Below are 19569 nucleotides of genomic sequence, written 5' to 3'. Positions count from 1 at the left end.
CTCTACAAAAAATACAAAAATTATCTGGGCATGGTGGTGCATGCCTGTAGTCCCAACTACTCAGGAAGCTGAAGTGGGAGGACTGCTTGAGTCCGGGAGTTGGAGGTTGCAGTGAACCATGCTTGCACCACTGCACTACAGCCTGGGTGACAGAGTGAGAACCTGTCTCTCTAGAAGGTCCCAGATAAAATGCAAATAAGTTACTTAAGTAGCATTCACCGTATTAGTGAGGCATATCTATCAAGTTAGAATTTTATTGGTGAGTTTACCTATGGAATATAGATGTATTACTGGTACTGATAGATTCAGATATTTAAAAAGTCATCAAAACTTTCTTTTGTGTTTTCTCTAATCGACTTCATTTTTAGGTGAACCCTCCCTGTATACTGGCACATTGGAACAATGGGCCTTACAAACTTACATCCTCCTAGATAACAAACCCTGAGAAAGTCCTCACTGTCTGACGAATAATGAATACAAAAATGATGGGTGTGATTCTTAGTTGGTCAAACTTGGGCAAGTATAAATCTCTAAATGAATCAATGCCCTACTCTGATTTACTAGGCAGGGGTCAAACACAAATATAATTTATGGAATGAGGAAGAGGGGTGGTTTTTCTAAAGGATATTTTTATATTAAAATAGGAGAGAGAGAGAAACAGACAGTCATTATATTGGACAAACAAAACAATAATTTCACACCACAGAGAGGTTAACAAAAAAGAAAAGAAAGAAGAGAAAGAAAGAAAGAAAGAAAAAAAAAAGGAAAGAAAGAAAGAAAAGAAATTCTTTTAGCACTATAAATTCGTAAAAGGTTCTCTTTTTTTTTTTCTATCTGTCAAAACCCTTCACATCCCATCTCAACTATAATTTGTTTTGTGAAGTTTTATCCCAAACTTCTGGGAAGAGCATGTCATTTTTACGTCTGTATTTCCCAGTTCTTTGAAGATACTTCCATTTTTTCAAACGCCATATTGTACTGCAATTGTTTGTTTACCACATCTTCTCCAATACACTCTACCTTCCTCAAGGGAGGACCACTCAGTATCTTCTTCTTGTGTATCCTCACATTGAACACATAGGAAACATCTTTAGAAATGTTTACTAATTGCAGGCATGGCTATAAAAGAAGATGCAAACTGAGTGAAAGGGTAGGAACAGTTCAAGACATAAGATGTCCAGGAATTTTCTGTTCACCTCATGAGATTGAGGCCATTCATAGAGAAAATAGATGGCCACTATCTCCTACTACCCCACAGTGGTACAGTAAAGAATGTAGGCCCAGTGTGCTGGCTCACGCCTATAATCCCACCACTTTGGGAGGCCAAAGCAGGAGGATCTCCTGAGGTCAGGAGTTCGAGACCAGCCTGATCAACATGTAGAAATCCCCTCTCTACTAAAAAAACAAAATTAGCCGGGTGTGGTGGCGCATGCCTGTAATCCCAGCTACTCGGGAGGCTGAGGCAGGAGAATCGCTTGAACCCGGGAGGCGAAGGTTGTGGTGAGCAGAGATCATGCCATTGCACTCCAGCCTGGGTAAGAAGAGTGAGACTCTATGTAAAAAAAAAAAAAAAAAAAAAAAAAAAAAAAAAAAAAAAAAAAAAAAAAAAAAAAATGCACTGGTTATAATTCAGACAAATAAGATCAAATATTATTGATAGAAACTCTTATTGACAGGGGAAGCTATTTAAATTTTCACAGCCTCCAGTTCATCACATGTAAAACAGGGATTACAACATCCATATAAAAAGCAACTTAAAAATACAATTTAAAAGTATATTTGAAAGGAAACAGTGTCAGGCTTTCAGTCTGTGTTAGTTTTGCTTGCCTTCCATGCATCTTCTTCACCTCATTACCCTTTATTTAGTGACATCTGTCCCTTGAAAGGCTCTTTAAAATTATGCAGCCAACTGCTAGGCTAACTTCTTTTCTAAGCCAGGCTATGATTTCATGACATTGTTTTATTTGAATTCTCTATTTTGACTTTCGGAGCATCACTGTGATTTGCTTCTGATGTAGTAACAGCATTCTTTTGTTTGTTCAACCTGTAAATTTGAAAATTTCTCCTGAACCTGTCTTCTCAGCAGGTTTCCTCCACTTTGCTGGAAACAGAAGTTGGTGACTGTTCTGAGTGCAGAATGCTGGAATGAAATTAGACAGCAGTCCATGCAGATATCTTAGACATGGGAAGAGTTTGGGTAATGATGCACCCAGGGAATATGTACCACCCACTGTATTGCTAGGATTACTGCAGATGACAGAAATACACATCTAGACAGTAACAGACAAAAAAGAGCTCCATGGGCTAATGTGATTTTTAAAATTCAGGGTGATAAAATCATTTTATTTCTTTTTTTTTCTCCCAACACCTCTCTTCTTCCTTTCTCATTCCCCTCCATCCTTTGCCTCTTTTATTAGCTTTATTTATTCAGATAGTCTGTATGAGTAGAAAAAAATGAATGGAGTTGGTAACTCCTTGCTTTCAATATTCTTGCAACTTTTTAATCTCAGGAAGAGAGCTCCCTCTTCTCCTCTCCCTCATTTCTGCTCCCTGTTTTCTCCCTGTATCCCACTACTCTCAGCTTTCTATATTAAATCTTATAGAAGAGCTATGACTGGCCCTGCTTGGGTCAATGTCTAGCCCCCTGATGAATTCTGTTGCATACAGAAGGAAGGAATGAAGTGCCATGATTGACCAGGCCTGGGTCAATGGCCTTTCTTTGCTGCCAAAGGCTCTATGACAGACAGATCTATTGGAATTCCATGGCATGAGGGAGGACACTGGAGAGAGACATGTATCAGACATCCACTTACCAATGAGAACGCTCAGTGTCCTTGGTGAGGTCACCACACTCATGGGGATTTTTACATAACTGTATTAAGGAATTCAGACCTCTGACAATCTGAGATCTTTCGAGACATACTTCTACTCCAACACAATTCAGCAGCACTCATGGGATGGATCCCTTCATGAGAAGGGTGGTTTAGCCTAAGATGATGCTGCAAGGAAGCCTGATACTTCATAAAAAATCTTTATTATTATTATTATTATTATTATTTTTGAGACAGAGTTTTGCTCTTGTTGCCCAGGCTGGAGTGCAATGGCGCAATCTCGGCTCACTGCAACTTCTGCCTCCCAGGTTCAAGCAATTCTCCTGACTTAGCCTCCCGAGTCGCTGGGATTACAAGCATGTGCCACCACGCCCGGCTAATATTGTATTTTTAGTAGAGATGGGGTTTTTCCATGTTGGTCAGGCTGGTCTCGAACTCCTGACCTCAGGCCATCTGCCCCCCTCGGCCTCCCAAAGTGCTGGGATTACAGGCATGAGCCACTGCGCCCAGCCAATTCAATGTTTATTTTCACAAATGTATAGACTTTAATTTTTTAGAGCAATAGTAGGCTTACAGAAAAATTAAGTGGAAAGTGCAGACAATTGCCATATGCCATCTCAGTCCCTCCCATCCCCAACAGTTTTCCCCGTTATTAACATCTTGCATCACGTAGTACATTGGCTACAATTGCTGAGTCGATATTGTTATATAATATTATTAACTAAATCTGTAGTTTACATTGGGGTTCACTCTTTTTGTTGTATATTCAGTGGGTTTTGACAAATACAGGATGATGTGTATCTACCACCATGGTATCATAGATTTCACTGTCCTAAAAATCCTCTGTGTTCCACCTATTCATACCTCCTTCCTCCACCCCCAAGGCCCTGGCACTGATCTTATTACTGTCTCCCTAGTTTTGCCTTTTCTTAAATGTCATGTAGTTGAAATTATACAGCATGTAGCCTTTTCAGATTGATTTCAGTTAGTAATAGCATTTAATATTCCTCCAAGTCTTTTGGTAGCTTGACAGCTCATTTTTTATTATCATTGAGTGATATTCCATTTTATGGCTATACTACAGTTTGTTCACTTATTGAAGGATGTCTTGGTTACTTTTGCATTTTGACAATTGGGAATAAAGCTACTATACAAATTTTTACACGGGTTTTTGCATGGCTATTAGTTTGCAACTCATTTGGGTAAATACCTAGAGGCATGACTGCTTGATTACATGGTAAATGTATGTTTACTTTTGTAAAAAAAACCTGTTATACTATTTTTCAAAGTAGATGTAATATTTTGCATTCCCAATGGCCGTGAAAGAGAATTTCTTTTGCTCCACGTTCCTTCACCATTTGATGTTGTCAGTGTTTTAGATTTTAGCCATTGTAATTGGTGTATAATTGTGAAGACATTTTATTCCAAGTTTTGTCTGTTTTCATTCCCCGTGACTCTGAATGACTAGCTTATCACTTTCTTCAGTGAGACACAATTATTACCTGTGACCTGGCTAAATGGATTCTTCACCTTCATCCCAAATAGTACATCTTGCAACAAGGTAATGTACAACCCTAGACTTCATTACATTCTTATTGCCCCAAAATATCTTATAGGGGCCTTGGAATCTTCATATTTCACAAGCTCCCTCAGTGATTTTTGGGAACATCGGATGCTATTGTGACTTTTGTTTCAAATCATTCAGCTTCATTTCTTGTCCATGGGCTTTCCTGGGAGAGCCCTACATTCTCATCTTTGTGTTCTGAGGCAGCACCACTCTCCCTGGACATAGATTTTAAAGCAGTAACTTCAAGACTCTGAGCCCCCAGTTCTTAGTTTGCACAATAGCACTGACACTACCTACCCCGAAGAGCATCTGATAGGATTGAATGAAATAGCTGATATGAAGGCCTTTGGGGCAGAGGGCAGCAGAAATAGCTGCTCAACCAACTGGCTTGTTCCTTCCCAATTCCTTGGTTTTCATAAAACTCTGTTTGTGCAGCTGATCACACCAGTGCCTAATTCTAACAGTTGCATTACCAAGCCCTGGTTGAACCTGTTTAAAGCCCTTTTGAGTCCATACGCCTTACCTGACACTTCCAAAATTAAATAAAATGGCATGGAGAGGAGGGCAAAAACTAATCACAACTGGACTTATGTTAAACCTGCCTGGCTTTTTACGTCTCTGTTTGCTTCATAGAGTGAAATTAAAGCAGGCCGAAGACTGCAAAACAAATGAGGAGATACTTTTTTTCAATCACAAAGACTTTCATATGTGTATTTTAACAATGCTTAGGCATAACGTGTACATTAGACAATCCTTATAAAGGGAGATTCAGACTTGTTCTTTGAGTTTACGTGATGTTCTCAACGAGAAGAGACCAGGATAATGATCCACCCCAGTCTTCCTATTTGGGTAATGAATGAAAAAACTGTAGTCGAGAGAGAATAAGCAAGCTCACACTGCCATTAGTGCAAAGCTGGGAGCTAGAACTCCTTAATTTGAGGACACGGCACACATTTACTTATGTAACAAACCTGCACATTGTACACATGTACCCCGGAACTTAAAATAACAACAATAAAAGGTAAAAACAAATAGAATAAAGCAAAGTCTTCCCTGACATCTTTTAATTGTGGATTTAGGTCTAGGCTCTGCATCTGAGGTCTTCCGCTTCCATCTGACCATGCTCCTTTTTGATGTCCCTGTTGTCTGTGCCACCTTTACCCTATCTCTTTGCTTAGAGAATCAACTGTTGACAGTTCAGGTGTCCAGCTCTGCTTCCTGGCTTCTGATTTGATCTACCTTGGTTACCCAAGGGCTGACGGTGGGCAAAGGTATCTTGTTGATGATATGACCACAACATACCTGTGTACTTCTCTCCATTAAGACCCTTGTCTCTCTGAGTCCCACCCAAAATGTTCTCTCCTACCTTGTTGCCTTGGAAGAAAGCACTTCGTCCTCCATCTATGAAAGTGACTTCTCAGGATCATATCCCAACACCGAAGCTTTCCTGTATCACTCCTACTTTATTTTGCAGTTATTCACTTAACATATTTTTATATCTATGTACGATTGAAATATACTCTTTTTGGTGTACAGGTTGTTATGTTGACAAACTCCTAGACATTTGTAACCACCACTGCAATAAAGACAGAATACTGAGGACTGACTTTTAAACTAAGTCTGTTAAATGATATTTAATTCATTTCCACATTTTTTATTACTAGAATTTATCTTCCAATCATGGTTTCTGAACTGAGTGCAATGAAAATGATTTGTTAAAAATTTCCAATAGTAAAGGGATGTGTAATTTTATTTGCCATGGGCAGCCTATTTGCCCATAAGATATCATTTTTTTTCTATAGGCAATTTAAAATAGTCAAAGCATCTCATGGATTCCTAATACTACCTCAATAATATCTAGATCAGGTCTTAGAGCTTTTAGTGTGTCTGTTCTAGAACTGGATAAAAATGCTTTCTTTAAATACCTCGAGGTTATTCCAAGGGATCTCCCTGTGGGGGCACTTGCAAATTGTCAAAAAGTTTATATCATGGGTCTTGAAGATATGAGGTATTATTCCTGGCACAATATTAGAGTGTTTCTTCTATCAAGTCATTTTGACAGCTAAGTCGGTATTGATCTCTACATTCTCAAATATCAAAACCAACTTGTCAGTGATAAAAAGAAAGTGGCCAGAGACCTCCCAGGAATTTCCTGCTAGAAAAAAGAAAAAAATCTTGCTCTTTGCTGTCCAAATGCTCAGCATGTTAAACCTCACTTTGAATCAGTCTTTCAGACAGATAATGAGGTGGTAACACAATACAAGACTGTAATAAAAACGGATGGAGTGAAAAAGAATTCCTCAGGATATGAACTGAGATATGTATACAAACCAGGCTGTAATCATTAATAAAACTCTTTTTTTTTTTTTTTGATCTCACTCTCAATCTTTCTTTCCTGTGCAGTTGGATACTGGGATTTTTAGGAAGGAATAACACATCAAACAACACATCTGCATGGTTTATGAAGGTGTCAGACTAGAGTTGGGTTTTAAAATGGAACTCCTTTGGCATACTGCAATAAGGAGATAAGATACTTTTTATAGATTGCAAGAATTTAAATACTTTGAGTTGCTTTCACAGAATGCTCTTCAGTTTTAATAACATCCAGTCATTCTTATTTTGCAATGAATGAAGAAGAAGAAAATGAATGTGTCATGCATTGCAATAATTACAGAGAGACTATTTTCAAAATAAAATAAAGAATAAAATCATAGTTTTTCTTATGTTTTTAAATGAGAGGCAATGTGGGGCCAATCTCATCCTATGTCTTCATTTTACAAATGAGAAAACAAAGGTCAATTTATTTGTTCTCTGTAGATATACGACCCATATATTAGGGGGCTGAGCATCTTTTGACAACCTTGTTTTACCCTAAATGTAAAGAATATGGAAGTTAGTGGTTGTTTAGATCAGAATGGTGGTCAGGAAATAGAACCTTAAATATAACCATAAGTTTGTGAGGCTGTTTTTCCTAGAGAAATTAATGCTGAGAGCAAAAATAATCACATGAATAGACAGAAAGTAGTAGCAAGTCACTTCTAACATAACCAAGCTCCTCCATACCAGGTGGGCAATCTTGGGCAGGTTTGGCCCTCTTTAGGTTTCTTCTTTTTCTTTTCTTTTATAAAACTAAGGGGAGATATTTACTACACACCATACAAAAATTATTTTATAAAATCTATTCTATTTGAATAGATTAGCTTTAATATAAAACACTAAAGTTTTTGGAAAAATAAGGGGAATATCTTCATGAACCTAAGGTAGACAAATAATTAAGAGACACAAAATGATGAATGACATACTTGAACACACTAAAATTAAGAACTTCTATTGAAAATGATAACACTTTAGAGAGTGAAAATCCGAGATACACAACTGGAGACTATATTTACATCACATATATCTAACAGGACTTGAATCCAGAATATATAAATGACTGCTACAATGAGGAAAAAGCAGACAAACCAATTAAAAAAAAATAGGTGAAAGATTTGAACAGGCACTTTGTAAAGCAGGATACTAAAACGTTCAATTAATACAACAAAGAGTGCTTAATTACTCATTAGGGAAATACAATTAAAATCATAATGTGATATTGGTATACCCAATTACAATGGGTAAAATGAAAAAGACAAATGACACCAAGTGAGGGTGTGGAGGATATGGAGCAGCTAGATCCTGATACCCTGCTGGTTGGACTTTAACTTGGTACAATCTTTTTGAAATATAAAAGTCCAGAAAACTAAAGCTGAACAAAAAGATATGTCTTATGACCTAGTAATTCTATCCCTAGTGATATTACCCAACAGAAATATGCACCTATGTGTGCCAAAGGCATGTATAAAAATGTTCGTAGCAGCCTTATTTGCAATAGGCAAAAACCGGAGATAATCTAAATGTCTATGTACAATAGAAAGGATAATGACATGGTATATCCATGCAGTAGACTATTGCACAGTAAAGAACAGACACAAACTACAACTAAACAGAACAGTATGAATGAATCATACAAAATAGCATTGAGGAGAATAAGTCAGTTTTCCCAAAGTACCTATTACTTTATTTTACTTATATAGAGTTCAAAAATAGTCAAAACAAACTGATGAAATTATACATCAGAAGAGTGGTTAATCCTTCTTAGGATGCAGCGGCTGGAAGGGGGTGTAAAGGGATTTCTAGGGTTCACGTCTGGTTCATGTTCTGATACAGGCACTAGTTATGGAGATATATTCATTTTCTTAAAATTCATGGATTTGTGTTCTTTTCTGCATGTTACATCTCAACAAATTTGAAAAATAGTGAGGTAAATCAGATTAGAGACTTTCTGACCCAGTAATTATCAGACTTTTTACAAAAAAATTTGAGGGAATTTACTAGAAAGACAGATTTCAGGACTTCGGGGAATATTATTAAGATCACAGTTGCTTGTTTTAAAATATGCAACCTAGATAATTCTAACTCAAGTGGGTTCTTGGACACATTTTGAGAAATGGTGTGATAAGAAGTCTTTCAACTTTGATATTTCTAAAGTTCTGTGGGCAACTAGCAGATGAAGCTAATCAGAAAGCCATGACATTGTCTTCACTAAAATATTTGACTGTAGAAGTGACCATGGAAAATATCTCATCTCCGCCACTGCAGAGTTTGCTGTTTTCAAGGGGGCCACCCTTCTTGGGCTGTGCTTAGTTTAACATTTTATAGAGATCTTGGAAGCAGATCTTTAGGGATGGGTAAAGTTCTGACAATGAGTATGAAACACTTTTTTAAAAACATTTTTGGCATTTTATACTTTTAAAATTTTTAATTGGTGCATAAAAATTGTACATATATATGGGGTTCATTAGATATTTCAGTACATGCAAAAAATGTGTAACGATCACATCGCGGTAATTTTAATATTCATCACCTCAAGCATTGATCATTTCTTTTTGAGAACATTCAAAATCCTCTCTTCTAGCTCATTGAAATATGCAATACATTATTGTTAACTATAGTCACCCTACTGTATTATAGAATACTAGACATTATTCTTCCTTATTTAACTGTAATTTTTGTACCCATTAACCATCCTCTCTGTATTTCCCCCTCACCACTCCTCTTTCCAGGCCCTGGTAACCACTATTCTATTCTACACTTCCATGGGATCAGCTTTTTTAGCTACCATATTTGAGTGAGAACATGCAATATTTGTCTTTCTGTGCCCAGTTTATTTCACTTAACATAATGTCCTCTAGGCTCATCCATGTTGTTGCAAATTACAAAATTTTATTCTTTTTTTGTGGCTGAATATTTCATTGTGTATATATACCACAAGTGTTAAGATACGGAACCCATCCACGTGTCCGTCGATGAATTAATGGATGATGAAGCACTTGTTTTTTAAGAGAAGCTTTAGGTTTATAACCAAATTGAACAGAAAGTGCAGATAATTCTCAAATCAAAAGTGCAGATACTTTCCATATACCCCCTGCTGTCATACGTGAATAGCCTCCTCCACTACCAATATCCTCAGGCAAAGTGGTACATTTGTTATAATCAATAAGCTTACATTAGCACATCATTATCAATAAAAGTTCATAGTTTAGGGAATCACTCTTGATGCTGACAGCCTATGAGTTTAGACAAATGTATAATGGCAGGTATCCACCATTATAGTATCATACAAAGTAGTTCCACTTCCTTAAAATTCCTTTATGATCCTCCTATTCATCCCTCCCTCTCTTGTATCCCCTGGCAATTACAATCACTGATGTTTTTACTACCTTCATAGTTTTGCCTTTCCCAGAAGGTTGTATTGTGAAAAACATATAATATATAGCCTTTTAAGATTGGCTTCTTTCACTTTTGTAATATTCATTTAGTTTTTGTAATATATTTTCATGGCTTGATAGCTTATTTTGTGTTTGCAATGAATAGTATTCTATTGTCTGGATGAACCACAGTTTAAGTATCAATTCACCCATTAAAGGACATCTTGACTGCTTCCAAGCTTTGGCAATTACAAATAAAGCTGTTATAAACATCAGGATGCAGGTTTTGTACGGCCATAAGTTTGTAGCTCCCTCAGGTAAACATCAATTAGTGCAATTAATGAATTCTATGGTAGGAATATGTTTAGTTTTATAAGAAACTGCCAAATATCCTTCTAAGGTGGCTTCATCATTTTATATTTCCACCAGCAATGAATGAGAGTTCCTGTTGTTCTGCATCCTTGTCAGCATTTGGCATTGTCTGCGTTTTAGATTTCAGCCATTGTAATAGTGAAGGTATGGATAATTTTTCAGGCGCAAATCATTTTTTCCAATCCAGTCGTTGAAAAGAATGTTACAATTCATTTCAACACAAAAAATTTTATGACATTTTTGAGAAATACGTTTGGAGTCTGGGGGAATACAACATCACTGGGACTGTCTTCACTAAAAAAGCCCCAGAAAGTGGGACACCTTGCATGACTTTCTACAGAGGCAGCATCAAAGGATGCTGCCAAGAACATTTATCAATTATGATTACCACTAATAAAAACCTCTACAGTCTAGTGATGGTAGGGAACACTGCATTTTGTTTACTTCTCTTGAGACAATAAGAAGACCTTCAATATATTTTGCAGTAAAGAAAAGCATTTTATGTTGTTTAACATAGAACTATTTTCATTTAATTCCTTAATATGTACATCATGGAATCTACTGGTTTAATACAAATGCTAGCAAAACAAATTTCTCTGCCCTACGTTGGCCAGATAGAAAGGATGGAGACAGGCAAGATGAAAAAAGTAGTAACGGGAAGTGACTTCATCCACCAGGCAGAAATGGGAAGATTCCTTCTTTGGCTGGAATTATATTAAATCAGTGAGATAGCCAGACTCGGTGGCTCGCGCCTGTAATCCCAGCACTTTTGGAGGTCAAGGCAGGTGGATCGCCTGAGGTCAGGAGTTTGAGACCAGTCTGGTGGTCTCAACATGGTGTAACCCTGTCTCTACTAAAAATACAAAAATTAGCTGGGCTTGGTGGCAGGAGCCTGTAATCCCAGCTACTCGGGAGGCTGAGGCAGGAGAGTCACTTGAACCCAGGAGGCAGAGGTTGCAGTGAGCCAAAATCGCACCACTGCACTCCAGCCTGGGCAACAAGAGCGAAACTCCATCAAATAAATAAATAAATACATACATACATAAAATTAAAAATTAAAAATTTAAAAAGTTAAATCAGTGAGATAACAGATTATGTATAACTTATCAAGCTCTTTGACCACAGTAATATGTGTGCCATAAATTAATTTAAGAAGGAAAATGATTTTTGATGTTTAAAGGAATTAACCAAATTGGTTTCTGTCTCTACCAATCTCTTCTCACTTTCTTGTCTCGGGAGAATAAAATTTCTTCCTTCTATAATTCATCTATCCACAAAATCTTGCATTGTTTTATCTCTTGGCCCCTGAGTGTTCCTGCTTCATTAATAGATCTTTTCCCTCTACTTCAACATTTCTTCTTCAATGGCTCTTTCCAGTCAGCATGTAAATATACACAAGTATTTCTTATTGACAAAAAAAGTCCTGTCTATTCTTTTCATTCTTTTGTTCATGTTTGTCTATCCTTCCCTGCTAAACTGCTTGAAAGAATATGTAGCCACACTGGAATCACTTCCTTGCAATTCAATTCCCAAGTTATTGGCATTTGGTTAATACCACCATTATACCTCTGAAGTTTCTCATTAAAACTCATCAAAGACTTTCTAGTTGAAGAATCCAATAACTAATCTGCAATTGCTATTTTAACTTGAGGTTTCTGGGATATTTAATTTTATTGATCTTGCCCTCTTGTTAAAATTCACTTTCTCTTTGGACTCAGCCACACCAGTTTTTCCTGGTTCCCTAGTTACTTGCAGTAAGTGATTAATTTTCCAGGCCATAACTTTCAATAGAGAAAATGTGCTAGTCACTTTATTTCTTTGAAGATAGTGTGGAGAGAAGGATCATGCAAATGTCCCCCTTATCCTGTGTCTTAGATATTCATAAGGAAAGCACAAAGAACTAATCTACTCACATTGGGGATGACTTGTCTTATTGATGAGAGAGTAAAGATCCCTGATTTTATTGGCCAGAAGGTAAGTTCTTAGTCCTGAAAGGAAGTTCATGGATCCTTCTTTTTCTGCCCCCAGAATTGAGTCTCGTCGACTCAAATTGTGCTTCTTGTCTTTGGGTAGGAAATAGACCTATTCTCTCTGCTCCTTTCCTTCAGTTTCTCACTTTTCTACTACATAAGTACGGCAGATCAAGCCTGTTTAAAATAGAGAAAAATTGACTCTTTTCATTTTTTTTTTGGTAGGGAGGTGGTTATTGTCTGAGACTCCTACATAGCTAGTAGGAGGTTTTTAATATTTTGGCTTTAATTTCTAAATAGGTTTTAAAAATATATGGGTGAACATCATCACATCAATTCAAGAAAACAGGGACCATTCTAGGTAATTCAAATTTAGTACAGGTAATTAATTGGTGATGCAAGGGCTGAGAAGCCAACTAAAGCATGGTGAAAAACAAACAAACAAACAAAAAACAACACAAAAGAGACTTTAATAATGTTGAGAAGTTGCTAATCCTCTGGGAATGGAGGGACAAAGGGAGGAAGGAGGTGGTGTTAACAGAACCCATGGGCTAGGTCTGTTTAGCAGGAGGCAGAATCAGAAAGAAGGCTGCCCCATTCCAAAGAGAAAGAGAGCATCCAGTTAGAACCTGGAACCTTGATGGAGACTCAGCCAATATAATAACATGACTACAAGCCATAGAAAAGACGAAGAAAAATTTGGCTTCTTTCTTTGTTCCTATGCCCTCCGTCTTCCACCAGGGTAACTCATTGACCAAATATAGCCAGAAGCTCATTGGTGTGGTAGCACAGAATCATTGTTTGTAGGAAATATTCAGGGATAGTACTTTAGGTAGACTGAACTTGCTGAGTAGTGTGTTTTAAGCATCATTGGCACATGAATAATGGAATCCATTGATCCCCATGTAGCTGCCTGTGTCTTTTCTCCACTGGCAATAACTTGGAGATCAGAAGGTGATGAATTTGCACTTTAAACTTCTATACCTTCTTCTTGTCAATTTTGAGTGTGTGATTCTCTAGTTCTGCTATATCTAAATATTGATATTCCGAAGACTATCTTCATGATTTAAATTTCCATTTTGAATTAAATTGTCATGCTGAATCCTGTTAAATAAGCAGGAGGGTATTAGCCTATGGCTGTCTATGAACTTTGAGTTCTTACATAACAAACCATATTCTAAGTATGCAAACAAACTGAAGTTTAACTTAGGAATGTAACAAAGAGCAGAGTTTCCTCCAATCACATGCACCTGGGTTTCAACCAATCACAGGGACCAACTCATCACATCATGCCCACCTAGTTGTAGCCAATCAAGTGTTTCTCTACTTTGCTTCTGTGTTTGACCCATAAAAGCTTGAGGCTCACACTACTGGATGGAGCTCTCTGCACCTCTTTGCTCTGAGTGCTGCCCAATTCATAAATCTGTTTGCTAAAGTAATCGCTGCTAAATTTATCTAAAGTTTCTTTTTTTAACACTCCCAATATTGACATGCCCATCTTTGATCTATTTTCTGAATTTCAGTTCTATAATTTCTACCGTCTGGTTGACTTCTTTCTACAATATCTCACTTATGGGATAAGTTGGTACATTCAACTTAACATACCTCAAACAGAAAGCATGTTGTTCTCTATTTTGTGTCTTTTCTTTTGCTGCTCATCTTAATAATGGCACTCACATTATCCCACTTGTGTGATCCAGGATCTTGGAAACCTCTTTTACTTATCTTCTTTTCAAATTATTCAATTCCTCAAAGGAATTGAATTATATACTCTCTATATACTTATATAATCATAATATATATATGAATTATATAAACAATTATATATAAATTATAAACAATTATATACTCTCAAAGTATCATTTAAGCTCTGACCACTCTACATTCTCATCGTCTCTCCTATCTCTGTTGTTGATGCCCTTTTTCAAGCTCTCATCTTCTTTCATCCATGTTATTGCAATACCTCTAACTCTCTTTTGTATTTCCTATGTTCCCCTCCTTAGTCCATCCTTGATATGAGCTATCAGCTTATCTTTTCAAACAAATCTTTTCCATGACTTATCTAGTCATTTTCCTTTCATTGTTGAAAGCCTTCTTCAAAGTTTTTCTGTGATTCTTAAAGAGAAAATGTCCAGTCATGTTGCCGTATCATATAGTGCTTTTCCTTCTCTGCTCCCTCAGCAGTAGTTTCATTTCTCATGATTGCTCCATACATGGAATATACGAATCTATGTGCTAGAAGCAGAGCAAGGATGTGAAAAGATAGATCACTGGGAAAGGTTTTAATTTGTGCCATAGTGAAATAAGAAGCCAATGAGGGTTTTGATTATAAAGTTATTACTGTTATAAATAATCAAGGATAGAATCAAAGAGGCCTGTAGTAATCCAGGTGAGATATAATGGTGGCTCAGGCCAGGGCTCTGGTATTAGATATGGTGAGAGATGATTATATTTTTGCTACATTTTGAAGATGGTGCCAACATGACTTCATGAAGGATTAGATGTAGGGCATAAAACAAGGATTAGATGTGGGACATAAAATAAAGATAAAACAAGGATGGGGCATGAAACAAGAGCCATTCCAAAGATTTTGACCTGAACAATTAGTAGGTGGAGTTGCTATTACTGAGATGAGGAAGAGGAAAGGACTGAATCTAAATATGTTAAGCTTGAGATATCAATATTTGCGTGGTGATGGTGGTGATGCTGTGTAGGCTTCTTGTCCTTGAAGACATAGCTGAATTGTCAACTCATCTCAGAAACTACAAGCTAAAATGCATCCTTTTCCACAGGCTCTCGACACCTAAGATAGTTTCACAAATTTTAAATTTTTGAATAATTGTAGATGAATGAAAAAAAATAAGTGAAAGGGAAATGTTTACATTTAATATGAGAATAAATGAGGTAAAGCAACCAGCATAATGTCTGCAGAGAACCACTTTGCCCATAGTTCCACTGTTCCTTAAGTGGCTCAAATCCAGCGATAGTTGAGAATATAACAGTTAGGCTATCTCATTCTTACGTGAGACAACTTTGATGTGCCATTTTAACTACAGAGATCCCCATCCAATCTATCAAGGCTGTCATTGGGTCCGCATTTCAGTTTGAATTTTCCCTCAGCCCAACCCTGCTTCCTTTCTTGTCCTGCCACAGGTGTTAATCCCAAGACTCCCTAACAAAAGTCTGCTTCCAAAAGAAACAAACCTCTGGAGTTGACACTAGGAGTGATCTGGGACAGTAGTTCTTCAGGCAGCACTTTTGGCCTGGGCCATTTACTGGCTAGCTGGTAGTGAACATGAAAGGGTTGTAGGTGGAGAACAGACAGCCCCTGGCAAAATATAGTGGTCCAACTGTTAAACTTTTACTCACTGTGAATTGGGATGTATTGGACAGAAATACAGTAGCTCCTGCAGTGTATTGAATCACCGATTAAAATGGAGGATATAGTAACTACAAAAACAATAGAAGATGTGGCTATTTTAGGATCCTGCCACTCTCTAAATAAATACAGTAAAGGGCTGAGAGTGATTAATGAATGACTGAAAGTCTGTAGGGAAGCCAGAGGGCATCTTTGGCAGCAGACAAATAAGTTCTCCTCTCCTGTGCAAGACAGCAGAGAACGCTAAGCCACAGGACCAGGATTTACTAGTCAGATTAACTTAAAACTAAAGCAGATCTGCTATGCCAAGATCAGAGTCTAGGTTGGATAGAGGAAGATTAGATGTTAAACTTGTAAGAGCAGATTCTGTATGACAGGAAAAACATGGAATGGGAACAGCTAAGTTGATGAACCTGAAAATCTTGATTTTATATATTTTCCTGAATCTACTGAGCCTACAGCAGTGGCCCACACTGCACAGTTGAAAAGCTAGGAAGTTCCTCTTGCTGGAAAGCAATTCCGACATTTCTCCTCTGAAAGATAACAAGTTTCCTCTGGTTGTCACTTCACTCTCATCCTGGACACTAGACCTATAAGAGCTTGAGATGTGCTGAAACTGATAAGAGAGTCAAAAGTCCATTCCCTAAAGGAACTACATGCAAAAAGGAACTACACACAAAGAATAATAGCAAAATTTTTACACGATGTGTAGAGTTGGATTCTAAGTTTACTCAATCAAGTAAACTGTTTGATTTTAACTGCAGAGCCCCTTGTGGGGTTAGTTTTGTACAAGCAGTACTTCTTGACTTCCTCCTCTTCCTAACCTTTTCCCACTCTCCAACAGGCATTGATTCTAAGAGCATTCCTTAACAAACACTCTGCACCCTAAACTCCATCTCTGAGTCAGGGTTCCATGGAAAACCAATCGATAACACGCATAAGGAAATACTTGTAATGACTCCAAACATTACATGCAAGTACAGAATGCACACTGTAGAGATACATATTTGTGTCCAAATCAGAAAAGACCTATTTGAGACCTGTCAAAAAAGAATAGAATTGACAGCCTCAAAAGTAGAAAGAGCCATATCATGTGAGTAACACAGGCAAGGACAAGAGGATCATGTAGAGAGTTGGCTTTGCATTAATATGTATTTCAAAAATTAAATTACAAGCTCATACCTGCAATCCCAGAACTTTAGAAGGCAGAGGTGAGAGGATCACTGGAGTCTAGGAGTTCAAGACCAGCCTGGGAAAAATAGAGAGATACTGTGTTTACAAAAAATTAAAAAATTAGCTGGGCATAGTGGCGCATGTCTGTAGTCTCAGCTACTGGAGAGATGGGAGGATCTCTTAAGCCCAGGAGTTGAAGGCTGCATTGAATTGTAATCATGCCACTGCACTCCAGATGGAGTGTCAAAGTAAGACCCTGTCTCAAAAAAAAAAAATTTTTTTTGGAGAAAAATTGAGCTTCTTTAGTAGCTCCACTAGATTTCAAATTCTGTAAAAGGTTTTGCTCAGGTTGAAGTAGGTCAGAGGACTTGTAGCTCTTCTTTCTTGGTCTTCCTTTTCCTTTTTGTGGATCCTTGAGTCATTTTGTTGGAGCCCTAGGGTTCCATGGAACACACTGAAAATTGCTGGTGTAGATGTTCTCACTGCTTCTTTCTAATTCGGTATTCTTTCAACTTATGATTTAATGATTTAGTGGGAAGTAATTCATCAGAAAGATGTGAAACAAAAAGATATCACTCGGGTGTATGTGTTATGTCCTAAGCATTGCAGTTGTCCTAATTAGTAATTCATATATTCAGCATATGAACTATGATATAATCACACGTTTAAATATGCAATCATTTCTCGACTTGATTGTAATAACCTGTCTATCAGAAAAAGACTTTTCCCTTCATTGCTATGTTGACTAAATGTTAAATTAATCATGGACCCTTGCCAAATCTGCTTTTTTAAAAAAAGAACAGCAAATAAATTGCTTTTCCAAGACTGAATCATGCTGCTTCTCTTCCAAGAGCATTTTTGTAATTACTTCTTTGATTACCCAAGTGATAATATCAAGATAGATTCTTAACCTTTATACTAGGCCTTTGTGTGCAAATACATTGGAAAAGATGGCCAATGATTTAACACTCCATGCAAGGGGGCAGCTCTAAGTACTCCTCCAGTTCTCTAACAGACTGAATGGCTTCTGATGGAACGAGGAGATAACAAAGGGAGAAATCTTGGCAGGAAAATTACTTTGCTTTGAATCCTAATTGCAAGATATCTTGAAACAGCTAAAATTTCACATTGAGGTTGTTTCAAATGTGCAGAGATTCAAAGTAAGACAAAAATCGCTACAACATGTAGCTATAAAGAAATAAAATATGGGAGCCGGGTGCAGTGGCTCACACCTGTAATCCCAGCACTTTGGGAGGCGTAGGTGGGTAGATCACCTGAGATCAGGAGTTTAACACCAACCTAACCAACATGGTGAAACCCTGTCTCTACAGAAATACAAAAACAAGCAAGCAAGCAAACAAACAAACAAAAACATTAGCCAGGGATGTGGTGGCAGGTGTCTCTAATCCCAGCTACTTGGGAGGCTGAGCCAGAAGAATCACTTGAACCTAGAAGACGGAGGTTGCAGTGAGTGAGCTGAGATCGCACCATTGCACTCCAGCCTGGGCAACAAGAACAAAACTCTGTCTCTAAATAAATACATACAATACAATAAAATAAAATATGTGGATCTACACCAGGTGCATGAAAACTTATTAAAATCACACTATTTTAGAGACCTCGCAAATTTTTGAAACTTTCATAAAGAAGTTATTGAACATCATCGAGAAATGGAGTTGTAGGTTTTGGAGGAGAATAAGAACTTGTTTTTTAATTTTACTTTAAGTTCTGGGGTACATGTGCAGAATGTACAGGTTAGTTACATAGGTATACATGTGCCATGGTGATTTGCTGCACCCATCAACCCATCATCTACATTAGGTATTTGTCCTAATGCTATCCCTTCCCTAGCCCCCCGATCCCGTCAGGCCCTGGTGTGTGATGTTTCCCTCCCTGTGTCCATGTGTTCTCCCTGTTCAACTCCCATTTATGAGTGAGAACACAGGGTATTTGGTTTTTTATGTAATTGAGTCCATCTACCTATTTTTACAGATGAGAAGACAATTTTATTAAGAAGATAAGTGACTTATCCATGGTTCTCTATCAAGAATAGCAGAACCACACACAACCATCCTTTAAAACTAGTTTAACCCATGTGTTACATTGCAATTTTGGGTGAAAATTGACTTAAATGTATGATTTTGGAATTAAAGACACTTTAACTGTGCTTTTGCTTCAAAATTCTTCACTTCTATTTTCTTTCGAGACTTTTACATTTCCCACAATTGGATTTACTTAAGAAGTGTGCTCAGGATATGAAAAGAATAAGCTGATCTCCCTGGGATGAGGCCCTCACCTTTCGGGTGAGTCAGACATCAGTAATTTCCATATTGTGGTTTGAGGCTTGAACATGGTATCCTGATAACTCAGACAAGAAAGAAACAATTCTGTTCCCCCTGTAACCTAAAAGAAGACACACTAAGAAGGTGTTGAAGACTAAGACAGAACAAGGATCTCATTCTATGCAATGGGGAGGTGATTCTTAGCAAAAGCAGCAGCAAGGACAAAGAAAATTCAGTCCCCTGCC

At 37.4% G+C, this 19569-nt stretch overlaps 1 long non-coding RNA gene across 2 annotated transcripts in view; it reads right to left on the bottom strand.

The window, feature by feature from the left end:
• Positions 1-19569, bottom strand: part of LOC126944972 (uncharacterized) — a 345379-nt gene that overhangs the window by 94944 nt on the left and 230866 nt on the right. Inside the window, exon 1 of one of the 2 annotated variants that reach the window (XR_007722252.1) lies at positions 17052-17121. The exons of the other annotated variant lie outside the window; for it this stretch is intronic. This is a non-coding gene — a long non-coding RNA (uncharacterized LOC126944972). Of the gene's footprint in view, positions 1-17051; positions 17122-19569 lie in introns of those variants that run through there. 2 annotated transcript variants of the gene reach the window in all.

The sequence above is a fragment of the Macaca thibetana genome, chromosome 20, assembly GCF_024542745.1.
Source record: "Macaca thibetana thibetana isolate TM-01 chromosome 20, ASM2454274v1, whole genome shotgun sequence".
In the NCBI taxonomy this organism is placed as follows: domain Eukaryota; kingdom Metazoa; phylum Chordata; class Mammalia; order Primates; family Cercopithecidae; genus Macaca; species Macaca thibetana.
Note: the sequence above shows the minus strand (reverse complement) of the source record. Positions and strands in the feature narration are given on the sequence as shown.